The sequence below is a fragment of the Triticum aestivum genome, chromosome 1B, assembly GCF_018294505.1.
Source record: "Triticum aestivum cultivar Chinese Spring chromosome 1B, IWGSC CS RefSeq v2.1, whole genome shotgun sequence".
Classification (NCBI taxonomy): Eukaryota; Viridiplantae; Streptophyta; class Magnoliopsida; order Poales; family Poaceae; genus Triticum; species Triticum aestivum.
In genome coordinates, this window is record NC_057795.1 from 54,599,504 (window position 1) to 54,608,102 (window position 8,599).

An 8,599-nucleotide genomic window follows, 5' to 3' on the forward strand; every position below is an offset into this window, starting at 1 on the left:
TCTGCCATATCTCATAATCATAGTATGCGGCAATTGCTAACATGATTCGGACGGATTTTAGCTTCGCTACGGGAGAGAATGTCTCGTCGTAGTCAATCCCTTGAACCTGTCGATAACCCTTAGTGACAAGTCGAGCTTTATAGATGGTAACATTACCATCCGCGTCCGTCTTCTTCTTAAAGATCCATTTGTTTTCTATCGCTCGCCGATCATCGGGCAAGTCTGTCAAAGTCCATACTTTGTTTTCATACATGGATTCTATCTCGGATTTCATGGCTTCAAGCCATTTGTTGTAATCCGGGCCCGTCATTGCTTCTTCATATTTCGAAGGTTCATTGTTGTCTAACAACATGATTTCCAGGACAGGATTGCCGTACCACTCTGGTGCGGAACGTGTCCTTGTGGACCTACGAAGTTCAGCAGTAACTTGATCCGAAGTACCTTGATCATTATCATGGTTTTCCTCTTCAGTTGGTGTGGGCATCACAGGAACGGTTTCCTGTGCTGCGTCACTATCCCGCTCAAGAGGTAGTACTTCATCGAGTTCTACTTTCCTCCCACTTACTTCTTTCGAGAGAAACTCTTTTTCCAGAAAGCATCCGTTCTTGGCAACAAAGATCTTGCCTTCGGATCTTAAGTAGAAGGTATACCCTATAGTTTCCTTAGGGTATCCTATGAATACGCATTTTTCTGACTTGGGTTCGAGCTTTTCAGGTTGAAGTTTATTGACATAAGCTTCGCATCCCCAAACTTTTAGAAACGACAGCTTAGGTTTCTTTCCAAACCATAATTCATACGGTGTCGTCTCAACGGATTTAGACGGTGCCCTATTTAAAGTGAATGTAGCTGTCTCTAGAGCGTATCCCCAAAATGATAGCGGTAAATTGGTAAGAGACATCATAGACCGCACTATATCCAATAGAGTGCGATTACGACGTTCGGACACACCATTTCGCTGAGGTGTTCCAGGCGGTGTGAGCTGTGAAACGATTCCACATTTCTTTAAGTGTGTACCAAATTCGTGACTTAAGTATTCTCCTCCACGATCTGATCGTAAGAATTTTATCTTTCGGTCACGTTGATTCTCCACCTCATTCTGAAATTCCTTGAACTTTTCAAAGGTCTCAGACTTGTGTTTCATTAAGTAAACATACCCATATCTACTCAAGTCATCTGTGAGAGTGAGAACATAACGATATCCTCCGCGAGCCTCAACGCTCATTGGACCGCACACATCGGTATGTATGATTTCCAACAAGTTGGTTGCTCGCTCCATTGTTCCGGAGAACGGAGTCTTGGTCATTTTGCCCAAGAGGCATGGTTCGCACGTGTCAAACGATTCATAATCAAGAGACTCTAAAAGTCCATCGGCATGGAGCTTCTTCATGCGCTTGACACCAATGTGACCAAGGCGGCAGTGCCACAAGTATGTGGGACTATCGTTATCAACTTTAAATCTTTTGGCATCTACACTATGAACATGTGTAATATTACGCTCGAGATTCATTAAGAATAAACCATTGACCATCGGAGCATGACCATAAAACATATCTCTCATATAAATCGAACAACCATTATTCTCAGACTTAAATGAGTAGCCATCTCGTATTAAACGAGATCCAGATACAATGTTCATGCTCAAACTTGGCACTAAATAACAATTATTGAGGTTCAAAACTAATCCCGTAGGTAAATGTAGAGGCAGCGTGCCGACGGCGATCACATCGACTTTGGAACCATTCCCGACGCGCATCGTCACCTCGTCCTTTGCCAGTCTTCGTTTATTCCGCAGCTCCTGCTGTGAGTTACAAATATGAGCAACGGCACCGGTATCAAATACCCAGGAGTTACTACGATTACTGGTAAGGTACACATCAATCACATGTATATCAAATATACCTTTGGTGTTGCCGGCCTTCTTATCCGCTAAGTATTTGGGGCAGTTCCGCTTCCAGTGACCCTTCCCCTTGCAATAAAAGCACTCAGTCTCAGGCTTGGGTCCATTCTTTGACTTCTTCCCGGTAACTGGCTTACCAGGCGCGGCAACATCTTTGCCGTCCTTCTTGAAGTTCTTCTTACCCTTTCCCTTCTTGAACTTAGTGGTCTTATTGACCATCAACACTTGATGTTCTTTCTTGATTTCAGCCTCTGCTGACTTCAGCATCGAGAACACTTCAGGAATGGTCTTTTCCATTCCCTGCATGTTGTAGTTCATCACAAAGCTCTTGTAGCTTGGTGGGAGCGACTGGAGGATTCTGTCAATGACCGCCTCATATGGGAGGTTAATGTTCATTTGGGTCATACGGTTGTGCAACCCAGACATCTTCAGGATGTGCTCACTGACAGAACTGTTCTCCTCCATCTTACAACTGTAGAACTTGTCGGAGACATCATATCTCTCGACCCGGGCATGAGCTTGAAAAACTAGTTTCAGCTCTTCGAACATCTCATATGCTCCGTGATGCTCAAAACGCTTTTGGAGCCCCGGTTCTAAGCTGTAAAGCATGCCGCACTGAACGAGGGAGTAATCATCAGCGCGAGACTGCCAAGCATTCATAATGTCTTGGTTCTCTGGGACGGGAGCGTCACCTAGCGGTCCTTCTAGGACATATTGTTTCCTGGCAGCAATGAGGATGATCCTCAGGTTCCGGACCCAGTCCGTATAGTTGCTGCCATCATCTTTCAGCTTGGTTTTCTCTAGGAACGCGTTGAAGTTCATGTTGACATTAGCGTTGGCCATTGATCTACAAGACATATTTGCAAAGGTTTTAGACTAAGTTCATGATAATAAAGTTCTAATCAAATTATGAACTCCCACTTAGATTAGACATCCCTTTAGTCATCTAAGTGTTACACAATCCGAGTCGACTAGCCCGTGTCCGATCATCACGTGAGACGGACTAGTCATCGTCGGTGAACATTTTCATGTTGATCGTATCTTCCATACGACTCGTGTTTGACCTTTCGGTCTCCGTGTTCCGAGGCCATGTCTGCACATGCTAGGCTCGTCAAGTTAACCCTAAGTGTTTTCGCTGTGTAAAACTGTCTTACACCCGTTGTATGTGAACGTAAGAATCCATCACACCCGATCATCACGTGGTGCTTAGAAACGATGAACTGTAGCAACGGTGCACCGTTAGGGGAGAACACTTCTTGAAATTTTATAAGGGATCATCTTATTTACTACCGTCGTCCTAAGTAAACAAGATGCATAATACATAATAAACATCACATGCAATTATATAGTTGTGACATGATATGGCCAATATCATATAGCTCCATTGATCTTCATCTTCGGGGCTCCATGATCATCTTGTCACCGGCTTGACACCATGATCTCCATCATCGTGTCTTCATGAAGTTGTCACGCCAACGACTACTTCTACTTCTATGACTAACGTTTAGCAATAAAGTAAAGTAGTTTACATGACGTTATTCAATGACACACAGGTCATACAAAAAATAATGACAACTCCTATGGCTCCTGCCGGTTGTCATACTCATCGACATGCAAGTCGTGAATCCTATTACAAAGAACATGATCTCATACATCACAATTCATCATTCATCACAACTTCTGGCCATATCACATCACATGATCAATCGCTGCAAAAACAAGTTAGACGTCCTCTAATTGTTGTTGCATCTTTTACGTGGCTGCAATTGGGTTCTAGCAAGAACGTTTTCTTACCTACGAATCACCACAACGTGATTTTGTCAACTTCTATTTACCCTTCATAAGGGCCCTGTTCATCGATTCCGCTCCAACTAAGGTGGGAGAGACAGACACCCGCCAGCCACCTTATGCAACTAGTGCATGTCAGTCGGTGGAACCGGTCTCACGTAAGAGTACGTGTAAGGTTGGTCCGGGCCGCTTCATCCCACAATACCGTTGAGCAAGAAAAGACTAGTAGAGGCAAGTAAGATGACAAAATCCACGCCCACAACAAAGTTGTGTTCTACTCGTGCAAAGAGAACTACGCATAGACCTAGCTCATGATGCCACTGTTGGGGAACGTTGCAGAAAATTAAAATTTTTCCTACGGTTTCACCAAGATCCATCTATGAGTTCATCTAAGCAACGAGTCTAGGGAGAGAGTTTGCATCTACCTACCACTTGTAGATCGCGTGCGGAAGCTTGCAAGGTGATGATGTAGTCGTACTCGACGTGATCCAAATCACCGATGACCTGCGCCGAACGGACGGCACCTCCGCGTTCAACACACGTACGGAACAGCCACGTCTCCTCCTTCTTGATCCAGCAAGGAAGGGAGGAGAGGTTGAGGGAGATGGCACCAGCAGCAGCACGACGGCGTGGTGTTGATGGAGCTGCAGTACTCCGGCAGAGCTTCGCTAAGCACTATGGAGGTGGAGGAGGTGTTGAGGAGGGAGAAGGAGGCAACCAAAGGCCAGGGCGTTCAGGTATGAAGTCCCTCCTCTCCCCCCACTATATATAGGGGTGCCAAGGGGGGGTGGCCGGCCCTAGGAGATCCAATCTCCTAGGGGGTGCGGCGGCCAAGGGGGGTTTTCCCTCCCCCCAAGGCACCTAGGAGGTGCCTTACCCTCCTAGGACTCTTGCCCCCCTTGAACCCTAGGCGCATGGGCCTATGTGGGGCTGGTGCCCTTGGCCCATTAGGCCAAGGCGCACCCCCTTACAGCCCATGTGGCCCCCCGGGACAGGTGGACCCACTCGGTGGACCCCCGGGACCCTTCCGGTGGTCCCGGTACAATACCGATAACCCCGAAACTTGTCCCGATGCCCGAAACAGGACTTCCCATATATAAATCTTTACCTCCGGACCATTCCGGAACTCCTCGTGACGTCCGGGATCTCATCCGGGACTCCGAACAACATTCGGGTTACTGCATATACATATCCCTATAACCCTAGCGTAACTGAACCTTAAGTGTGTAGACCCTACGGGTTCGGGAGACATGCAGACATGACCGAGACTCTCTCAGTCAATAACCATCAGCGGGATCTGGATACCCATGATGGCTCCCACATGCTCCTCGAGGTTGTCATCGGATGAACCACTATGTCGAGGATTCGATCAAACCCTGTATGCAATTCCCTTTGTCAATCGGTACGTTACTTGCCCGAGACTCGATCGTCGGTATCCCAATACCTTGTTCAGTCTCGTTACCGGCAAGTCACTTTACTCGTACCGTAATGCATGATCCCGTGTCCAACAACTTGGTCACATTGAGCTCAATATGATGATGCATTACCGAGTGGGCCCAGAGATACCTCCCCGTCATACGGAGTGACAAATCCCAGTCTCGATCCGTGTCAACCCAACAGCTACTTTCGGAGATACCTGTAATGCACCTTTATAGTCACCCAGTTACGTTGTGACGTTTGGTACACCCAAGGCACTCTTACGGTATCCGGGAGTTACACGATCTCATGGTCGAAGGAAGAGATACTTGACACTTGCAAAGCTCTAGCAAAACGAACTACACGATCTTTTATGCTATGCTTAGGATTGGGTCTTGTCCATCACATCATTCTCCTAATGATGTGATCCCGTTATCAACGACATCCAATGTCCATAGTCAGGAAACCATGACTATCTGTTGATCACAACGAGCTGGTCAACTAGAGGCTTACCAGGGACATTGTGTGGTCTAAGTATTCACACGTGTATTACGATTTCCGGATAATACAGTTATAGCATGAATAAAAGACAATTATCATGAACAATGAAATATAATAATACTTTTATTATTGCCTCTAGGGCATATTTCCAATAGTCTCCCACTTGCACTAGAGTCACTAATCTAGTTACATTGTGATGAATCGAACACCCATAGAGTTCTGGTGTTGATGATGTTTTGCACGCGAGAGAGGTTTAGTCAACGGATCTGCGACATTCAGATCCGTGTGCACTTTGCAAATCTCTATGTCTCCATCTTGAACATTTTCACGGATGGAGTTGAAACGACGCTTGATGTGCCTGGTCTTCTTGTGAAACCTGGGCTCCTTTGCGAGGGCAATAGCTCCAGTGTTGTCACAGAAGAGTTTGATCGGCCCCGACGCATTGGGTATGACTCCTAGGTCGGTGATGAACTCCTTCACCCAAATCGCTTCATGTGCTGCCTCCGAGGCTGCCATGTACTCCGCTTCACACGTAGATCCCGCCACGACGCTCTACTTGCAGCTGCACCAGCTTACTGCTCCACCATTCAACATATACACGTATCCGGTTTGTGACTTAGAGTCATCCAGATCTGAGTCGAAGCTAGCGTCGACGTAACCCTTTACGACGAGCTCTTCGTCTCCTCCATAAACGAGAAACATGTCCTTTGTCCTTTTCAGGTACTTCAGGATATTCTTGACCGCTGTCCAGTGTTCCTTGCCGGGATTACTTTGGTATCTTGCTACCAAACTTACGGCAAGGTTTACATCGGGTCTGGTACACAGCATGGCATACATAATAGATCCTATGGCTGAAGCATAGGGGATGACACTCATCTCTTCTTTATCTTTTGCCGTGGTCGGTGACTGAGCTGAGCTCAGTCTCATACCTTGTAACATAGGCAAGAACCCCTTCTTCGACTGATCCATTCTGAATCTCTTCAAAATCTTATCAAGGTATGTGCTTTGTGAAAGACCTATGAGGCGTCTCGATCTATCTCTATAGATCTTGATGCCTAATATATAAGCAGCTTCTCCAAGGTCCTTCATTGAAAAACACTTATTCAAGTAGGCCTTAATGCTGTCCAGAAATTCTATATTATTTCCCATCAGGAGTATGTCATCTACATATAATATGAGAAATGCTACAGAGCTCCCACTCACTTTCTTGTAAACGCAGGCTTCTCCATAAGTCTGCATAAACCCAAACGCTTTGATCATCTCATCAAAGCGAATGTTCCAACTCCGAGATGCTTGCACCAGTCCATAAATGGATCGCTGGAGCTTGCATACTTTGTTAGCGTTCCGAGGATCGACAAAACCTTCTGGCTGCATCATATACAGTTCTTCCTTAAGATGCCCGTTAAGGAATGCTGTTTTGACGTCCATCTGCCATATCTCATAATCATAGTATGCGGCAATTGCTAACATGATTCAGACGGATTTTAGCTTCGCTACGGGAGAGAATGTCTCGTCGTAGTCAATCCCTTGAACCTGTCGATAACCCTTAGCGACAAGTCGAGCTTTATAGATGGTAACATTACCATCCGCGTCCGTCTTCTTCTTAAAGATCCATTTGTTTTCTATCGCTCGCCGATCATCGGGCAAGTCTGTCAAAGTCCATACTTTGTTTTCATACATGGATTCTATCTCGGATTTCATGGCTTCAAGCCATTTGTTGGAATCCGGGCCCGTCATTGCTTCTTCATATTTCGAAGGTTCATTGTTGTCTAACAACATGATTTCCAGGACAGGATTGCCGTACCACTCTGGTGCGGAACGTGTCCTTGTGGACCTACGAAGTTCAGCAGTAACTTGATCCGAAGTACCTTGATCATTATCATGGTTTTCCTCTTCAGTTGGTGTGGGCATCACAGGAACGGTTTCCTGTGCTGCGTCACTATCCCGCTCAAGAGGTAGTACTTCATCGAGTTCTACTTTCCTCCCACTTACTTCTTTCGAGAGAAACTCTTTTTCCAGAAAGCATCCGTTCTTGGCAACAAAGATCTTGCCTTCGGATCTTAAGTAGAAGGTATACCCTATAGTTTCCTTAGGGTATCCTATGAATACGCATTTTTCCGACTTGGGTTCGAGCTTTTCAGGTTGAAGTTTCTTGACATAAGCTTCGCATCCCCAAACTTTTAGAAACGACAGCTTAGGTTTCTTTCCAAACCATAATTCATACGGTGTCGTCTCAACGGATTTAGATGGTGCCCTATTTAAAGTGAATGTAGCTGTCTCTAGAGCGTATCCCCAAAATGATAGCGGTAAATCGGTTAGAGACATCATAGACCGCACCATATCCAATAGAGTGCGATTACGACGTTCGGACACACCATTTCACTGAGGTGTTCCAGGCGGCGTGAGCTGTGAAACGATTCCACATTTCTTTAAGTGTGTACCAAATTCATGACTTAAGTATTCTCCTCCACGATCTGATCGTAAGAATTTTATCTTTCGGTCACGTTGATTCTCCACCTCATTCTGAAATTCCTTGAACTTTTCAAAGGTCTCAGACTTGTGTTTCATTAAGTAAACATACCCATATCTACTCAAGTCATCTGTGAGAGTGAGAACATAACGATATCCTCCGCGAGCCTCAACGCTCATTGGACCGCACACATCGGTATGTATGATTTCCAACAAGTTGGTTGCTCGCTCCATTGTTCCGGAGAACGGAGTCTTGGTCATTTTGCCCAAGAGGCATGGTTCGCACGTGTCAAACGATTCATAATCAAGAGACTCTAAAAGTCCATCGGCATGGAGCTTCTTCATGCGCTTGACACCAATGTGACCAAGGCGGCAGTGCCACAAGTATGTGGGACTATCGTTATCAACTTTAAATCTTTTGGCATCTACACTATGAACATGTGTAATATTACGCTCGAGATTCATTAAGAATAAACCATTGACCATCGGAGCATGACCATAAAACATATCTCTCATATAAATCGAACA